Source organism: Macrotis lagotis, chromosome 5, assembly GCF_037893015.1.
Source record: "Macrotis lagotis isolate mMagLag1 chromosome 5, bilby.v1.9.chrom.fasta, whole genome shotgun sequence".
Taxonomy (NCBI): Eukaryota; Metazoa; Chordata; class Mammalia; order Peramelemorphia; family Peramelidae; genus Macrotis; species Macrotis lagotis.
Genome location: NC_133662.1, coordinates 179,275,832 through 179,295,980, shown reverse-complemented (window position 1 = coordinate 179,295,980; position 20,149 = coordinate 179,275,832). Strand labels below are relative to the sequence as shown.

Genomic DNA, 20,149 nt, shown 5'->3' with positions numbered 1-20,149 from the left:
GCAGTCATAATCAGGGCAGTTTGAGAAACAGGGTTAGAATGAGTAGAACCTGGGGCTCAAAAGAAACATATTTCTGAGGCAACTGTTATCTTGGTTTGGATTAACAAAAGAAATAAAACATCAAAAGATATAGTATTTGTGGATCATGCATCAAGAGTAAAGCCAAATTGGAGCTACACTCAATGTAGCCTGTCCAGAGAGTTATGAAGAAGGACCCTAGAGCACAAACAGGTTTGATTCAACTTTCTTGGGTCAGAGAATATGAAATTGGATGGAACTTTAGAGACTAGAGTCTAACTCTTCATTTGATAGGTAAAGAAGCTAATAGACATTGAACTTAAGTGACTTGCTGAGAGTCAGAGAAGTTTGTTCAGGGTCTGTCAACACACATTTATTAAGAACTGGCTGTATCACTATGTTAAGTACTAAAACAGGTTGAAGTAGCTTAATTCCTTGGCTGACTTATATAGCTTTCTTTCATCTTGTTTGCCTATAAGTACTTTGCTTCAAATCACAAAACAGCTTTTATTGTGCTCAAAATGTTTGCTATGAAAGCATAATGCAGGAGCATTGACAGTTTATTGCAAGTAGCTTATAGAAGATAAGCCATTAGCTTGATGATATTCCCTATACCTTTGCACTAAAAAGAATACTATATGGAATTATTTAGTTGTCAAAAAAGTAGAACCCCCAATCAGCAGTCAAGTTGACACATCATAGTAACTAACAGGTTTCCACTGCTTGATAATAAAGCATTATGTTAGGCTTTTTGGCAAATTCCCTTAATTTAGCTAGTAAATATTAAGAGATATTTTATGGTACCATTTTAGTATTAGAAGTATGGATGTTCTGTTAAATCTTTAATAGCCAGCTCCTCAAACATAATGTTTATATGATATATTTTTTGCTTTAGGCTGAATTATTAACATTTTCCCATCACTTTTGTCTACAAAAATCAACAAAACAACATATAAAACCCTGATTTGTAGAGTTAGCTGATTTCCAAGATATAAATACCGACACTGAATATTTAGCCTTCATAAGTTTGTTTTATATAAATCATATAACCAGGCTTCAAATCAGTAAACATAATAAACATAAAAATAATAATAGTATCATGGACAGTGTTTATTTCCTTTCATTATTTAAGATTCAGGACCATTCCTTTTGCAAATTTTAGTTAACTAACCATTTGTCTTCTGATAAGATTAATCTTATTCAAGGAATAACTCCTGGAATAGTAATATTCAGGGAATATCAGCGCTGTTTCTCCTAGTTGAGAAATTGTTAGGTTGACCAAAACCTGTCCCATGGAATATGTAAATTTTTTTAAAGCCTTAAGTATTCCTTAAATAAGAGATCAAAAACATCTCAACTGTTCATGATTCCTTGGTGACATGTATAAATCTTCCCTCTTGATTTGCCTGCTTATGAACCCTCTAAATGCAGTTCAATCTGTAATCTGATTTAGTTTTCCTATAGAGTTTGTTTGATGAACAATAACAGAGAGACCTTGAAGAGATTTTCAAAAATAAATATGCATGAAGTCAAGGATGAAAGAGGTTACTTAGTAGCCTGAAATATCATAGACTAAGCCTTACAACACTTTCTACAGATAAAACACTGTTTTTCATCACATTAAATTATGGAATGAGAAGACACACAAAATAGACTAGGGTCAAAAATAAGATAGAAGGAAATGGATGACAAAGACTAAATCAAAACCTATATTATGGAGAAAGGAACCATTGACAGTAAATCAGTATCAATATTAAACATATGTTGCAAATACTTTGTTTCTAAATTTATAAAGGAAAAATTAACTGAACTATAAGAAGATAAAAGTAAAAACAAATATGACTAGAGATTTTAATGATATTCTCTCAGTTTTGGATAAGTTTATTAGAAAGATTAAAAAAGAAAACCTAACTGAACAAATATTAGAGATATTAGAACTAAAAGATTTATGGCATCTTCTAAATGAGATCACTAAAAATACATCTATTTTTTAACACCACATATAACTTTGGAAAAATTGGCCACTTGTTAAAGCATAAAAGTATTGTAATATCTAGACATTTTGTGATGTGGATCTACACTGGGTTAGTACCTTTATGAGTGAGAGATGGGCACCTACAGAAGAGATATTATAATGGTGGAAATTTAAACAGAGTGTAATTGTCTTTAAGGTTACAACCTTGGTGGCTAGTAGGATAGTGTTGTTCTCAACAGTAATAAGGAAATTCCAGAAAGAGAAGGAAGAAGATAATAATGATTTTGGACACATTGATTTTGACATTACTGTGAGACATCAAGGATAAGATGACCAAAAGACACTTGATGATGCAACATTGGAGCTCCAAAATTAGATCTGGATAAATAGATCTGGGAATCATCTGCAGAATAACTGAACCTGTGAGATTGCCAAGTATGATAGTATAGCTGGAGAAGAGAAGATGATTAAGACTAGAGACTTAGGAAACACACAGTGATTGGATGTGACTTGAATGAAGATCATACAAAGGAAATGGAAAAGAAGCAAAGATTCAGAGAACCAGAGAAGAAAGCATATTCAGGAAAAGAGGATGAGCAAAAGTAACAAATGTTGCAGAAAGGTAAAACAGGATGAAGACTGAGAAAAAAGCTTTAGATATGGAAATTCAGCAATCATTTTTTCTTTAGAAGGAGAGAGAACAGTTTTAATTGAAAAATGAGGTTAAAAGCCAAATTTTCTGGGAGTTTTAAAGTGACTGAGCTTATAAGAGAGCATTTGGAGTCATTTAGTGAAGATAACATCAAGAAATTTAGATGTCGGGGCGGCTAGGTGGTGTAGTGGATAAAGCACAGGCCTTTAAGTCAGGAGTACCTGGGTTCAAATCCTGTCTCAGACACTTAATAATTACCTAGCTGTGTGGCCTTGGGCAAGCCACTTAACCCCATTTGCCTGCAAAAACCTAAAAAAAAAGTAGATGGGGAAGAGTGTGATATAGGATGATAACTAGTGGAAATGAACAAGTGAATTATAAAAAAATTTAATGATAAGGGTAGACATGAAATATCCCCATTTTGTAGATAGCAGGGAAAAAGTTCATAGACAGGGAGAAACTCAATATTAGAGACTTAGTATGTTAGTGGGTCCAGTCCTGTAGAGAAGATTAGTTTGAATGGGATGGGATTTTGTAGAAAGGATTGTCTTTGCAAGAAGGACCACTTCAAATAAGACAAATTTGAAGGGCAAGATATTAGAGGAAAAAGTTTTAGTGACATGAGATGACAATGAAGAAAGAAGAGGAAGCTGCCAATGATAGGCCTTCATATTAAGGCAGATAAGTGTTGAAGTGGATCCAGTATCACTAGAATTAGGAAGACTCATCTTTTCTGAGTTCAAATTTGACCTCAGACATTTAATAGCTATCACTTAACCTTCTTTGACTCAGTTTTTTCATCTATAAAATGGACTAAAGTAGGAAATGAAAAACCCCTCTGGGATCTTTGCCAAGAAAATCCTACAAGTCCTGGAAAGTTAGATAGGATTAAAACAAGTAGACAACAAGTGAATTATTGTCTTCAGATGAGAGGCTGCTGTGGGAAATTCTAGGAGGGATGAAAACATTTATAATTATCTGCTCTTGTGAGTGGGTAGTGAATGAAGTAGGGCAGTACCAAAGGATCCACTAGCTGTAGTGTGGACTCAGGTGAGACTATGTAATGTAATTTTTTAAATGAAACAAGTCTACTCTCTCCCTCCTGAAATCCTTTCTGATCATGTTTCAAAACTGGATTAGTCTTCCTAAAGCTCAGATTAGCCTGTCAGTGACTTACTCAAAAATGTCCTGTGTCTTACCATTGTTTTTCTTACAGGATGAAGTGCAGATTCCCAGTGCTTTCCCTGCTGAACTGACAGTGTCATAGAAATAACTTCTTTTTTTAAAAAAATGATGTGTTAGTGTCATAATAAAGAGACAGAAGTAGATTTTGTGTTTTATCGCAATGCATTATTTACCTCATTTATGAAAAGGAACTTCAGAATAACTGAAAAATGCCCATTTGGAGTCTTTTAAGATTGGAAATTTTGACTTTTTTCAAAAAGTAAATAATGATGAAGTTGCCTTTTGAATAGCTACTTTTCTGTTCTTTCACTGTTATAATCCTCCAAAAACATCTTTATGTAGTATTTATTAAATAGAAGTTAGGTCACAATGTTACACTATTTCTTGAAAATCAAAATAAAAACTTGTACAAGTCAGAGAATTTTTTTAAAAGAAGCATTTCTTAAACTTTAAGATATGTAATAGAAAGAAATCTAGAATGATTGTGACTTATTCTTGCTTTTTTTCTTTTTTCTTTTCTTTTCTTTCTTTCCTTTTTTTTTAGTCAGTTGAGCCAAATAAAGATATTTTCTGACTTTGATTGAAAGAAAGTGTTAGTTGTCTTAAGGAAAAATAACTTCAGTTGTCTTGATTCTTTGAAATTGACATGACGGTGACAATGAAATCCTTCCCTGTAGCAAAAAAGGAAATGGTTTAACTGGGCTCTCAGATGCCATATTGGTTCAAATATAGATTGCAATTTCCCACCCAAAATCTGTTTTGTCTTAAAACCAGAGTTTCACCTAGTATAATCTTTTTAGTAACAAAGATATAGCTTAACCTTCTCTAGTCTCCCCACTATAGCAGTAGTTTCTTTTTGAGAAGAATAGGATAGTAAAACCTGTGTCAGACACACCTGCTTATGGTACCTCAAGGTGAAGTAGAAGATCCTTTCAGTTTACTTACTTCAACTCCACTTTCCTTAGAGACAAGGAACTCATTGTGTGAAGTCCACCATCTCTCCCTCGTACCCCATGTCCCTGACACTGTGAAGACTTTTAATGATTAGTAAAAGTTAAGTGCCTGCTTTTCTGGCCTTTTCATTTGGCCTTAGAATTCCCTGATTCTATAGAATTCAACTATCTTTGGATAAAAAATTAGATTGGAGAGGAAAATGAGGATAGTGTTTTTTCTGAGATTTGCATCTGAATGAAGGGATGCCCTAGTGAACTGAAGCCAGAAAAAAATTCAGCAAGAAATTCAATTAGAAATTCAGCTTTCACTTTTGAATATCTTCTTCTTCAGCAATAAAAGCCCACCTCTACATGTTCATTTTGGCAGGCACAGTGCATAAAACTCTGGACCTGATCTCAGGAATACTCATCTTTGTCAGTTCAAATACTGCCTCACATGCTTACTAGTTGTGTGACATTGAACAAATTTCATAACTTTGCTTGTCTCAGTTTCTTCGCCTGTAAAAAATGAACTGGGGAAGGAAACAAGCCACTTTAGGGTATTTGCCAAGAGATGCCTAAATGGAATCATGAAGGGTTGGACATGACAGAACAAAAACAAAAACATGTCCACTAACTCAAATACTCAACTGTATGTAGGATTTTGTCATCAAGAATATTCTTTTCAGAGTCAGATAGCAGCCTATATGGGCCTATTTGTCCTCTCAGATTTTTGACTACTTCATTTTATAAGTTCTCTGCTGGGGATCTGTCTTTCCGTTGATATCATAAAGATACCAATAAAGCATACAGATTCTTATGTTTTGGTTATCCCTTCTTTTCACCATCTGCCAGTCCATTTTCAGTTTGCAGCTTTAAACATGTTATTTGGAGTGGGGGGGGGCTGTACCCACTATTTTATTCTTTTTAACCATGGCATCTCTCATCTTGAACATAGCTCTCATTTGAAGTCATTTACTTTGTCTAGTTTTCTATGATACATAGCTGTGTGTAGAGATTTACAGTCTATTTCCATTACATTTTTAACCCCACCTTTTTTTTCCCCTTCTCATTTTGAGATGGCTTTTTCTTTCTTTTTCTTTGGCAGCTGTACAAGCTTATGATTTAAAGTCATTTCTCTGCCATCATGAATGATGGCCCCTTTCATGAAGTGATTTACATTTTTATTTTGTTACCTAGTTCTTTCTGAAGACTGCCAAGTAATGCAGCCTCCAGAGAGCTGCAGCAATGGCTCTTAAAAACATAGAATGTACCTGTGCGGGGACCAGGAAGCCAGAGCCCAAACAGCTCTGTTTCTTTTTGTGAAGCTATGGTTTCTCCCTTCGATCTCTAAAAAACTGATCAACTCCCAAATACCAAATGATACAAAACAGGAATTCAGCAGAAGCTGAAGCCTCCAAAGGCCTTAGGGAGCCAATGATGTGACGATTATTATAGGAATTACTTGTTTCTCTCAACTGATGATTTAAGGAAGAACTTTTCCTTGGTTCCAAATCAAGCATATATAAGACAAAAGTCATTATATGACAGTTTCATTTGCCTTACATAACTCATTAAGAAAAATAATAATATTCAGGGGGCAGGTAGGTGGCTCACTGGATAGAGCACCGGCCCTGGAGTCAGGAGTACCTGGGTTCAAATCCAGCCTCAGACGCTTAATAATTACCTACTTGTGTGGCCTTGGGCAAGCCACTTAACCCCATTTGCTTTGCAAAAACCTTAAAAAAAAGAAAAGAAAAGAAAAGAAAGAGAAAATAATAATATTTGGAAAGGAAAAAAAACCAGTCATCCACCAGATCTGATAATGAGATTAACCAGGGTGCTGGGAGGGAAGGGGTATTGTTTTCCCAAGTGATAAAGTAAATTATTCTTTACCTCCCTAGCAATTGTATATGGCAAAATATCAATCATCACATAAAGAAGTGTCAAAGATAAGACTAGGAAAATTTACATATTAGAGAAAAGTGACTGTTCTCCCCTCTTCCTCCTCCCTAAATTCTTGCTAAAAGCTTATCATTTCAGAAGAAGGCATCAGACCTTTCCTGGGAAGTACTAGAATATTCACCAGAGTCCTGATGCAGGAAATCATGGGCATAAGGAACTTCATAATTGGAAATGAATTTTGTTATCTTTTCTACTGTTAAAATCCTGTAATCTTACTGATCCTCCTAACCCTCTCTAATGTTAAAACATTTCCCCTTGATGACCTTGACCATCTGGTAGGGCCAAGCTAGGTTAAACAGGTGCAACATTCATTTTAAGACCAACCTGAACAGAAACCACTCTCCAATACAGGACATGAACAACTCCCCAAATTGTCTGAATATATACAACAAGAAATATCTGTATGGAGAAGGAAAAATATCTGTATGTAAGAGAACTATCTATCTAGTTTAAAATGTCAGCTGGGCCAGTCTAAGTGCACCCTGGCCTGCATAGACCCTTATCCAATGTAAATTGACTCATATTGTTCAATGTAACTCCACTGTTACATGAAAATTCACCAAGAGAAGAGCAACCTCAGCTCTTTCCCCCCTCCTCCAGCTTCCAACTTCCAGTCTTTACCTGACCTCAGTCAGGTAGAGGGGGAGGGACTTCTATCTCTTTGCCCAAATTCTGCCCAGAAAGTGGGCACAGCTATAAAAGTCTGGCCTAAATTCCTCTCATGGAGTGAACTCACTCCAGGTCTTCTGGCTGCTTTCCTTTCTCTATTTCCTTCAAGCACCTCACCTAGGCTCTTAGACTTACAAGTCACTTATTCACCCCTGTCCTTAAGCAATTTGCTGTCTCTCCAGAGAAAAGTTTTAATCTGTGAACTTTGAAGGCTTATTAAATAAATCCTTAGCTGTTTTAATTCAAAGGCTAAATGTGAATTTAATCACTTTCAACAATTCTCAGTCTTAAATGGTGACAACAGTCCCATAATCAGAACATCTTTCAAAATTTTCTTTTAAAAGAACACTATGAGCAATAGCAATTTCACAGTCCACCACAAATAAACTGCTTTTTTTTTTGAAGTTGTTTCTGCAGTGGTTGATAGATGTAGTACCCAATGGACTTTTAGGCTTTTGTAAAGGCTTTAGTAAAGATGTTATCAATGATTCAAAAAAAAAATCCAGGGTGTTTAAAATGACTTTTATTAAGACATCTCAAGAAAAGGATCATTGCTCTTAAGGGAAGAGGGGCACAAAAAAATGAACAAGGCTAGGTAGGTCTAATATGCTTTTTTTTTAAAGTTTTTCCAAGGCAATGAGGCTAAGTGGCTTGCCCAAGGCCACACAGCTAGGTCATTATTAAGTATCTGAGTTTAGATTTGAGGTACTCAAGTCAGGTACTCCTGACTCTAGCACTGAGCCAGGAAGCCTCCCCCTTATATGCTTTTTGAAAGGCTTGTTCCTCTCCCTTCATGCCAATCATTGTCCAGGGTCATACTCTAATTGATATGATTACCTCCATATGTTTTTCCCTTCTTTGCTAGTTATACCAGTGAGCACAGGGGAGAAGGACACAGACCCTAGATTAACTCAGAAGTAGGTGGGGCAGACCTGATCTAATCTCAGGTTTTGATCAGGTTGAGGTTAAGCCTCTTGTTTTACACTCACATATCTGGCCATAGACAACAATACAGGCTGACCCCAATATTTGGAATGTAAACTAACAATTTCCCTTCACATTCTTATGGAGACCAAACACCCCTTCTTCTTCACAAAAGAGAGGCTTGGGCAAGATTGTGATATCTGATCCTTTTCTTCCTCTTCTTCATAACTTTTGGTGATATCTTGCCTGGGGGGTTCCAGTGTTCTCTTTAAGACAAGTTTTGCCTCTCTCCCTGTGGCATCTCTCCTTTGTCTTTCAGTAGGGAAAGACTGTAAGTTCCATGAAAGTAGGGCTTTATCTTTATATGTAATTTTTTTATATTCCTTGGACCTGGTATGTAACTGGCACTTAATAAATATCCTTTGTTTAATTTATTGCCAGGTACCAATAGCTAGCTACTCTTGTTCTCTCTTATCTCCTATTATAAGCTGACATCAACTAGATGAAAGCTATTTAATGAGCTTTTCTACTCAGCCTTTAGTGACTAATAGCATTAATGTATTCATTCATCCCTGGTATTTGCATTTTAATTCAGGACAATGCTTTAATGAAAATCCAAAATGTTCTTTGTGGAGAAGATCTTTAAGTCTCTAGGGACTTTATTGGCATCCCCAATATAATGTGGTTGTGGTGTGTGAAAAGAGAATTACAAGCCCTGAGACTTTGGGTTCTAGTTCTACGTCTACCTCTTACCCATTCTGTGATATAGGGTAGTTATTTCACTTAACCCAGAATTCAATTTTCTCATTGTAAAGCTTGAGAGCTTACAATACATGATTTCCAAGCTCTCTTCCAGCTCTTACATTGCTAGAATTTGCTTTATAGACCTCACAAGCACCGTTTTTAATGTGCTCTAATGCCTCATCCCATATTACTATATGATATAGTCATCAGATATGTTTCTTACCTTCCTACTAGACTATAAATGTTTGAGAGTAAGGAATATGTTTTATTTCAAGCTGTGATTATTCCCCCAGTGTCTGACATAATGCTTCACTCATTATCACACTGCTAAGTCCTTAAATAGTTGTTGAATTTAATTGAATTCTGTTTTGTGGCAAAGCTTCTTATCCTCCCAAGGCCATGCTGGACCACAGCTTCCATTTAAGTGTACTTTTCCTTTGGGATGGAGGACTCTTTAAAAGAGTCATTGTAAATGAAAGGATTTCTCTCTCCTATCTTATTTAATTGCATGAATTCCAAGAAATGGCATCCTAGATCATAATGTTGACTTGACAGCAAAAGAAACATTCCTATCTAATGAAAAATCTGCCATGAATGAATCATTCATAATTTACTTGACTCCTTTTTATAGTGTTGAACAGAATGTAATCAGGCTTGATGACCTTTAAGCATTCTTAAAGTTGGGTCTCTCTAAATGTATGCTACATAGAGCATAGATTAAGAATTCTATTTTTCTAGATGGATAGAAATGAAAAATTGTATGACTACAAAACTCCTTACTTACTCTAAATGGAAACTATAAGAACATATTTAAAAAAAAATTTATGGATTTCCCCCCTCCTCCGGGATTCTGTTTGACCTACAGCGGCCACGGGAGAAGATGGCTGCGTTGGTGCGGCCGGGATGATGCAGCAGGTACGCTGCTTCACCACTTCAGTGGGCAGACCATTCGCTAAACTCGTCAGGCCTCCAATTCAAGTATATGGTCTAGAAGGTCGATATGCCACTGCCCTTTTTTCTGCTGCATCTAAGCAGAATAAACTGGATGTGGTAGAAAAGGAATTGCTCAGAGTAACAACCCTTTTGAAAGATCCCAAAATGGTTGGCTCTATTATGAATCCTCATATAAAACGTTCTGTTAAGATAAAAACCCTAAGTGAAATCATAGCAAAAGAAAAGTTTCCCCCCATCACAACCAACCTCATGAAATTGCTTGCTGAAAATGGTTGCTTAAACAGCACCCCAGGAGTCATTTCAGCATTTCCTACCATGATGAGTATGCATCGTGGAGAAGTACAGTGCTCAGTTACTACTGTATCTACTTTAGATGATGCAACTCTTTCAGAATTAAAAACAGTCCTGAACAGCTTCCTGAGTAAAGGTCAGGTTCTGAAAATGGAAGTTAAGACTGACCCTTCAATCATGGGAGGAATGATTGTTCGTATAGGAGAGAAATATGTTGATATGTCTGCAAGAACCAAGATCCAGAAGCTAAGCAGGATTATGAAGGAAGCTATTTAAAAGTAACATTTTCCCACAGTTCATCAATGAAACTTCCAAAAATTGTGGAAACAATAAAGTACTTGGAAATTTTCTTTGTGTTAATGTAGTTGAAATTTGAAATGCCAATAGCCTTGAATCTCTGTTATGTAAAGCCAGTGTGATTTTGGTTTAGCAAACAAGGCAAAAAAAACCCCTCTGATTTATGAATGAAATTTTACTAGATTTTTGTCACAAATCTGTCTTATATACTTATAATATAAAATTGTCTCAATTACTCTAAAAAAATGGATTTTGAATAAGAATGTCTTTTTTCCACTGGTAAAGTATTAGGTTTAATAGATGATGTATCATTTCTTTTTTTAAAAAAAAACATTGTTTATTGAAAAAGACAGCTTATTGAAAAATACAACATCTTATTGGTATTGGAGGATGAGGAGGAGGAGGAGGAGGCGGGAGAGATGAGTAAAGCAAGGAACCTTGGATCTCATAATGAGAGGAAAGTCAAGACCAGAGGAGCTATGGTACTCAGTATTACTATTTCCAAGAGTAAATAGAAACCTACAAAAGCAAATACAAACCTGTACATTTACTGGTACTGAGAGTCATGTGGAATATGAAGGTTCTAAAGAGAGATGAGGATAGTAGTACAGAGAGGAAGGACAGAGTCTCTGTAATGACTCAAAGCTATTCAACAAAATAGAGGAAAAGAGGGGAGAATTTTCTTGTTTATCTCTAAGGACAATTCTTATATATTTGTTTTGTTAATTTTTAAAAAATCTAATATTTTTTATTTCCCTAAGTATTTTCAGGGAAACTAAACATCCTTTTGACTTAGAAAAATACTAGAGTTATTAAAGTTTTATGGGATGTGGAATATGTGATCCAGAGAGATTGTAGGGATTATAATATCCAGGTCTCCTCAATCTCTCTCAAAACAGAGTACATGAACATTGAAGAGAGAATAATTGTAAGAGAACTTTTCAGTGTTGATAGGATGTGAATCTTTAAAAAAAAGTTATGTGTTCTAAAATTTATATAGAACCTAGATTACATATGGAATGTATGGCACATTTACTTTTTTTACTCCTATAGAAATGTCATAGTTACACATAAAATTTATCTTATAGCTAAGAAAGGATTTTTTTGAAGTAACTTTGATATTAGCATGTATGACATAGTAAATAAATGTTTGAACATAAAAAAAATTCAAATTAAATTAGGTACATTGATTCAGGTGGTACCTAATTATGCCAAGCTAAAGAAAGAAACAATAATCAAAATAGAAATGGTCCAGAGAGACTGATGTAGGTGGGGGGGGGGGTAAGCATTCTATTTTTTGTTATAACAAAGATATATATTTTCTTTCTCTTTAATATTTATTCATTTGCATATGGAATCATTCATAAATGTTAATGGATTATATACCAGTTCAGTTCAAAATCTTTGACTCAGGTTTATGGTGGGCCAAAAGAAAAGTTCAGGGTCTCAAAAGATTGAAAACATTCTCCTTGGCATAGTTGAACCCTACACTTTAGAAGTGATTATTTTCATTTGGATGTTTGAGAGGAAAACTTCGCATTCTGTCTTTAAAGAATAACTTTTGAGTCTGGATATTAAATGCCAGTGGATTCCAAAAGTTGAGTGTTTTAAATGATGGTAAGTACTTTAAAATATTGAGGGCAGATGATAAGGGATTAGGAAATGCATGTTTTAACCATGAAAGCCTTACTTAGACTTTCCACCTTATTTTATTTGATGTTACTCAGGTCCTAGGTGAACCTTCCAGAGCTGATAGACATAGCATTATATGTGAATCTGTCATTTCAAACACAACTATGAAATTTTAGTTTTAATTCCTAGAAATATCAGTGACTGACAGAAAGTGATAAAATGTAAAAATATCTTATTAAAGTTGCCACTGGGAAATATTAGCAATGATAAAAAGTACATAATTTGCCAAGAACCGTAAAATTAATATCTTGTGAAAAGTTAAATCTCTAATGGCCCAAAGACACCAAGATCTTTCGCATTCTATCTCATCTGAAAGACTTATTCTTTAAAAATATTCACCATGTATTTGCTTTTCTTTATTTCAACAACACAATTCAACAAATGTTTATTTAGTACCTACTTTGTATAGAGAGAATACTGGATAGGAAAGTGAAGGTGAGATGAAAAGGTAAAAATGATTACCTCCAGGATCACTGGGTGGTGCACTGGATAGAGCACTGGCCCTTGAGTCATGGGGACCTGAGTTCAAATCCTACTTTAGACATTTAATAATTATCTAGCTGTGTGACCTTGGGCAAGTCATAACCCTATTGCCTTGCAAAAAAAAATGTTCGACTTCCAGCCAAGATGGTGGAGAGAATACAGACACTGTGATAGATGCTCTCTCTTTCCCTCAGAAATAACATGAGAGAAACTTCTTAATAGAAATTTCTTCAACAAAACTCAGAAAGTTAGGAGAAGAACACCTACCAAGAAGGTCTATCTCAGGAGCTGTGGGTGAACCGAGAGACAGAGCAGAGGATCAACAGTGAGGATAGCAGCTGGGTGAGGCCAGAGGGTCAGCCTCAGTGGTGGAGACTTCAGTGAGTGGCGAGTTCAAGATCCAGCTTTAGCTGCAGAGTCTTTGGCCAGGGGGAGGGGAGCTACTGGAGGGTGAGTTCCAGCACACACAGAGTCTGGGAGCACACCTGGAGAACCATGAGCTGGGTCAGGGACCTGAGCACCATACAAACAATACAATAAACAACCCCAACCCCAACCACTCAGGGCTGCAGAGTTCACTCAACTCCCTCCCCCAGTTTTCAAGGTCAACTCAGACCCTGCTGGTAAGGACCTCACTCCAGAGAAAGCAATCAGCACACCCTACTGTGGTTGGCCCCTGGAGTTACTAAACCAAGTGAACAAAGCCTCTAGGATCCTCAAAAGCAAACCTTTGAGAGCCAGCTCCACCTCCCCAAAAACAAGATGACAAAAGGCCAGAGAAAAGAGGGACCCATGGAGATCCTAACCCAGAGAGATCTAGCACTGCTGGGGAGAATATGAATTGGTCTCCAACCCAGAAAGGCTTTGAAGAAATCAGAAATGAGTTTAAAAATAAATTGGAGGGGCGGCTAGGTGGTGTAGTGGATAAATCACCGGCCCTGGAGTCAGGAGTACCTGGGTTCAAATCCGATCTCAGACACTTAATAATTACCTAGCTGTGTGGCCTTGGGCAAGCCACTTAACCCCATTTGCCTTGCAAAAACCTTAAAAAAAATCAACTGGAAAAATTGGGAAAAGAAACTCAAGAGAAAATTAACACATTGCAAGAGAAAATTAACATGGCAGGATTCAGAAATAGAACACTGGGGAATATGGATAAAGGGAAAAAGGGGGAAATGCAAACAGAAGGAAAATAGCATGAAGGGCAATAAAGAGTTAGTAATTATAACTTTGAATGTGAATAGGATGAACTCTTCCTTAAAAGGTAAGCAGGTAGCAGAGTGGATTAAAAACCATAATCCTACAATATGCTGCTTACAAGAAACTCATTTGAAGCAGAGAGATACATATAGAGTAAAGGTAAAAGGTTGGAGCAAAATATATTTTGCTTCAGCTGACATGAAAAAAGCAGGGGTAGCAATCCTTATCACGGACAAAGCAGGTGCAAAAATAGATAGTGTTTAAAGAGATAAGGAAGGACTCTAGATTGTCCTAAAAGTTACCATAGACAATAAAGTAATTTCAATACTAAATATGTATACACCTGATGAGACAGCATCCAAATTTTTAGAGAAGTTGAAAGAGCTACAGAAAGACATAGGCAGCAAAACTCTACTGTTGGGAGACCTTAACCTCACGCTCTCAGATTTAGATAAATCAAATAAAAATAAACAAGAAGGAAGTTAAGGAGGCAAATAGATTGTAAAAAAATCTAGATATGTTAGACCTATGGAGGAAATTGAATGGAGATAGAAAGGAATATACTTTTTTCCTGTAGTACATGGCACTTACAAAAACTGACCATGTACTAGGACATAAAAACCTAATGATCAATTTCAGAAAGGCCGAAATAGTGAATACATCTTTCTCAGATCGTAATGCAATAAAAATCATATGCAATACTAGGCCAGGGAGATATAGACCCAGAACTAATTGGAAATGAAATAACTTCATTTTAAAGAATGAGTGGATCAAGTAACAAATTATAGAAAAAAAATTATTATTTCATCCTAGACGATGACAATAATGATACAACATACCAAAACCTATGGGATACACTCAAGGTGGCTGTCAGGGGATATATTATATCTTTAAATGCTTACATGAATAAATTAGAGAAAGAAGAAATCAATGAACTAAATATGCAACTAAAAAAATTAGAGAAAGAGCAAATTAAAACCCCCACAATTAAATACCAAATTAGAAATTCTAAAAATTGAAGGAGAAATTAATAAAATCAAAAGCAAGAAGACTATTGAAATGATAAATAAAACCAAGAGCTGGTTTAGTGAAAAAACCAATAAAATTGATAGACCTTTTGTTAACTTGATTAAAGAAAGAAGAAAACCAAATTGCTAGTATCATCATGAAAAAGGTGAACTCAACACCAATGAAGAAGAAATTAAAGTAATAATTCAGAATTATTTTGGCCAACTTTATGCCAATAAATTTGACAATCTAAGTGAAATGGACAAATATTTACAAAAATATGTTGCCCAGATTAAATGAAGAGGAAATGAAAAACCTGAGAAACCCTATCTCAAAGAAATTCAACAAGCTATTATTGAACTCCCTAAGAAAAAATCTCCAGGGCCAGGTGGATTCACAAGTGAATTCTATCAAACATTTAAGGAACAATTGATTTCAGTTTTATATAAACTCTTTGGAAAAACAGGTGAAGATGGAACTCTGCCTAACTCTTTCTATGATACCAATATGGTGCTGATACCTAAACCAGGAAGAGTTAAAACAGAGAAAGAAAATTATAGACCTCTCTCCCTGATGAATATAGATGCAAAAATCTTAAATAAAATCTTACCAAAATGATTAAAACAAGTTATCACTAGGATAACACATTATGACCAAGTAGGATTTATCCTAGGAATGCAAGGTTGGTACAATATTAGGAAAACTGTTAGTATAATTAATTATATCAATAACATACCTGTCAGAAATCATATGATCATATCAATAGATGCTGAAACAGCTTTTGATAAAATACAGCACCCATTCCTAATAAAAACACTAGAGAGTGTAGGAATAAATTGTTTGTTCCTTAGAATAATAAATAGTATCTATCTGAAACCATCAACAAGCATTATATGCAAACAGGATAGGTTTGAGACATTCCCAGTAAAATCAGGGGTGAAACAAGGATGCCCATTATTGCTGCTACTATTCAATATCGCATTAGAAATGTTAGCCTCAGCAATAAGAGAAGAAAAAAAATTGAAGGATTTAGAATAGTGAAGGAAGAGACAAAACTCTCACTCTTTGCAGATGAAATGATGGTATATGTAGAGAATCCCAAAAAGTCATCTAAAAAACTACTAGAAATAATTAGCAACTTTAGCAAAGTAGCAGGATATAAAATAAACCCTCATAGATGCTCAACATTTCTATATATGACTAGCAAGATCCAGCAGGAAGAGCTAGAAAGAGAATTCCCATTCAAAGTAACCTCAGACAAAATAAAATACCTGGGAGTCTACCTACCAAGGTGACTCAAAAACTTTTTGAAAACAATTACAAAACTCTTCTCACACAAAATCAGATTTACATACCTGGGCAAACATTAACTGTTAATGGATAGGTTGAGCTAAAATAATAAAAATGACAATTCTACCAAAACTAAACTACTTATTTAGCTCCCTACCAATCAAAATTCCAAAAAATTACTTTAATGAGTTAGAGAAAGTTGTAAGTAAATTTATATGGAGAAATAAAATGTCAAGAATTTCGAGGGATTCAATGAAAAAAGTGCAAAAGAAGGTGGCTTAGTCTTATCAGATCTAAAATTATATTATAAAGCATCAGTCCTCAAAACTGTCTGGTGTTGGTTAATCAATAGAGTGGTGGATCAGTGGAATAGACTAGGTACTATAGTAATCTGCTGTTTGATAAACCCAAAGAGTCCAGCTATTGGGATAAAAACTCTCTCTTTGATAAAAACTGTTGGGAAAATTGGAAGTTAGTTTGGAAGAAACTTAGATTAGATCAGCACCTCACACCCTGTACCAAGATAAGATCCAAATGGATACAGGATTTAAATATAAAAAAAATATATATTATAAGCGAACCAGAGGATCAAGGAGTAGTTTACTTGCCAGATCTATGAAAAGAGAAACAGTTTATGACCAAGGAAGAGATAGAGAACATCATTAAAAACAAACAAGATAATTTTGATTACATTAAATTAAAAAGCTTTTACACAGATAAAACCACTGTAACCAAGATCAAAAAAAGTAGTAAATTGGTAAACAATTTTTCCATCTAGTATTCTAACAAAGCACTCGTTTCTTTTTTTTTTAGGTTGTATTTTTTTGCAAGGCAAATGGGGTTAAGTGGCTTGCCCAAGGCCGCACAGCTAGGTAATTATTAAGTGTCTGAGACCCAATTTGAACCCAGGTACTCCTGACTCCAGGGCCGGTGCTTTATCCACTACACCACCTAGCCGCCCCTCCACTGCGTCACCTAGCCGCCCCTAAAGGACTCATTTCTAAAAGATACAGAGAACTGAGTCAAATTTTCAAAAAAAAAAAAATCCATTCCCCAAATGACAAATGGTCAAAGGATATGCAAAGGCAATTTATAGTTGAGGAAATTAAAGTGATCCATAGCCATATTGAAAATTGTTTTAAGTCATTACTTGTCAGAAAAACAGAAATTAAAGCATCTCTGAGATACCACTTCACATCTCTCAGACTAGCGAATATGACCAGAAAGGACAATGATCAATGTTGTAAGGGATGTGGGAAATCTGGGACACTAATCCATTGTTGGTGGAGCTGTGAATTCATAAAACCTTTCTGGAGAGCAATTTGGAATTATGCCCAAAGGGCAACAAAAATGTGCATACCCTTTGATCCAGCAATACTTCTACTGTGTCTATACCCTGAAGAGATTATGAAAAATGGTAAAAACATCACTTGTACAAAAATATTCATAGCGGCCCTGTTTATGGTGGCAAAGAGTTGGACATAAAGTAATGTCCTTCAATTGGGAAATGGCTTAACAAACTGTGGTATATGTATGTGATGGAACACTATTGTAATATTAGAAACCAGGAGGGGTAGGAATTCAGGGAAGCCTGGAGGGATTTGCATGTACTAATGCTGAGAGAGATAAGCAGAACCAGAAAAACACTGTACACCCTAACAGCAACATGGGGGTGATGATCAACCTTGATGGACTCACTCATTCCATCAGTGCAACAATCAGGGACAATTTGGGGTTATTTGTAATGGAGGAGACCATCTGTATCCAGAGAAAGAATTCTGAACTTTGAACAAAGACCAAAGGCTATTACTTTCAAATTAGGGGGGAAAAGTATTATATTATTTGTGGGGGTCCAGCCTCCGCGGGGTCCTTGGAACTTGACAGGAGGGATAGAGTCGGCGAAATGAGTTGAGTCAACAAGTGGGTAAAGGCAGGAGCAGGTTGACTGACTGTCAGCTACTTAGATTTATTTTTATAGTCTTAGAATCATATGAAACAAGCAAACTAAAATAATTTCCTTGGTTACAAAAGTATACAATTTTCATCATTAATCACATAGTTCATATGGTTACAAGTTTGATCATGTAGTGGTTACAAGTGTGATTATCAATCATGTAGTTAATTTTCTTGTCCCTGCTCAGACCGTGGTGACCTCAACCTGCCTGTTGCCTAGTTTGTTGCTGCATAGTAAAGTTATTGATTAAACAGAACTTTCCTTAGAATAATCTTTGATATAATTTGTTTAATGGAATGCTTCTATGTTTTTGTGCCGCATATGTAATGTTTTCGATATGCTCCCTTGACAACCTATAGCAAGGGTAGTTATGTTTGTCCACCTGTCTGTTGACTCCTTCAATAACTAATTTTCCTTTCAGCCCTTGTTGATAGACGCTACGGTTATTCTATGACTATTCTTTGCCAATAAACTAAGGCTGTTAGAGTTCACATATTGGTTACCTATACTAACTATTCTCTCACCATCTTTATCATATATTCCTGTGTATGATAAGGGGGCAAAACTGTTAATTTCCCTGGAATTCTATCTGACCCATCTTGTATCTGGTTTCCCTGTATATATTCTGACATCTCCCTTGAACTCCCAGTGCTGTATCTTCCAAAGATTTCATAATGCTGAAGCCTTTTGTATGTCTCAGTGAGAGGCAGTCCTGTTAAATTTGGACAGAGTTCACAGTCTGTTTTATTCAAGGAATTTCTCTGAAATCCTTCCTTTATAGTCATTCCACTATTAGGATGAGTAAGTTTTGCAATCAATAATAGACCTATAAATATGGGTATACATGGAATCCCTATATATATTGAAGAAAGAAATGTTGTTCCATCAGGCAGTGTGACTGCCCTGAGTCTTCTTGCCGCGACTGTGTCAAACAGCTTAGAGACCCTGGCTCCCAACAATTATTATGTAATTTTACTATCTCATACTTTTTTTTCTTCCTTAAGGATATGATTTCTCTGTCATCACATTCTACTGAGATCAAGGTATGACATGGTACCAATGTAAACACTAATAGAATGCCTTCTGTGCGGGGGGTGGGGGGGTGGGAGGGAAACAAGAATGGGTGGGAAATTGTGAAACTCAAAATAAATAAAATCTTTCTTTAAGAAAAATTGATCACCTCCTACTTCCATAAATCAGAAATACAAAATCTTGTTAGCTGCTCTGACTTTTCTCCCATTTTGTAAGCATAAAGAATTATTCAAAATAAAAAATAGTTGGCTTCTACTTAATTGTAGTTCTAATTTTTCTACCTCTTTGGTACACTGAAAGATTTTATGAGCTTATGGGCCAAAATTCAGTCTAAATTACATTTTGTCACTGAAAAATCATTAGTGATCATTATAACAAGGAAATTTCAGTATTTTAAATTAGAAATGTATCATCTAATTCATAGAAATTTTGAACCATGAACAAAAAATGTTTTAATAGGTAAACTTTAGTTCATTGTTCCAAATATGTTTTTTCTTATTCTTCCTTCACTAGGCAACAGTGTTTACTTGAAGGGATCTTTAGATATATCATCCAACCCCTTCATTTTTTTTCAGATGGGGAAATTGAGGTTTGGTGTAGTTGAGAAATTTTCCTAAGCATCCGGATTTGAACTTAGTACCCAACAACATCATTATTCTTAAACAGAAAAAGAGAGATATACTCTTAGGAGACTGGTTTTTAATGCAATTATTTTTATATAATCAATTAATTGAATCATGCATTTGACATTCCAGTCTTGAACCAAATTATCTTTAGACTGACTAGGACAAGACAAAAATTGGTAAGAAGGAGTTCAAGTTAATAAGTAGGGAGACATAAGAGGTAACCAATCTGTTTTTGAGGAGTTTTAAGTGAGAAGGTTC

At 35.5% G+C, this 20,149-nt stretch overlaps 1 protein-coding gene and 1 pseudogene across 4 annotated transcripts in view; both read left to right on the top strand.

The window, feature by feature from the left end:
* Positions 1-20,149, top strand: part of PRKN (parkin RBR E3 ubiquitin protein ligase) — a 2,033,074-nt gene that overhangs the window by 892,877 nt on the left and 1,120,048 nt on the right. The gene's annotated exons all lie outside the window — the stretch shown is intronic.
* LOC141487906 (ATP synthase peripheral stalk subunit OSCP, mitochondrial pseudogene) lies at positions 9,903-10,813 on the top strand (annotated as a pseudogene).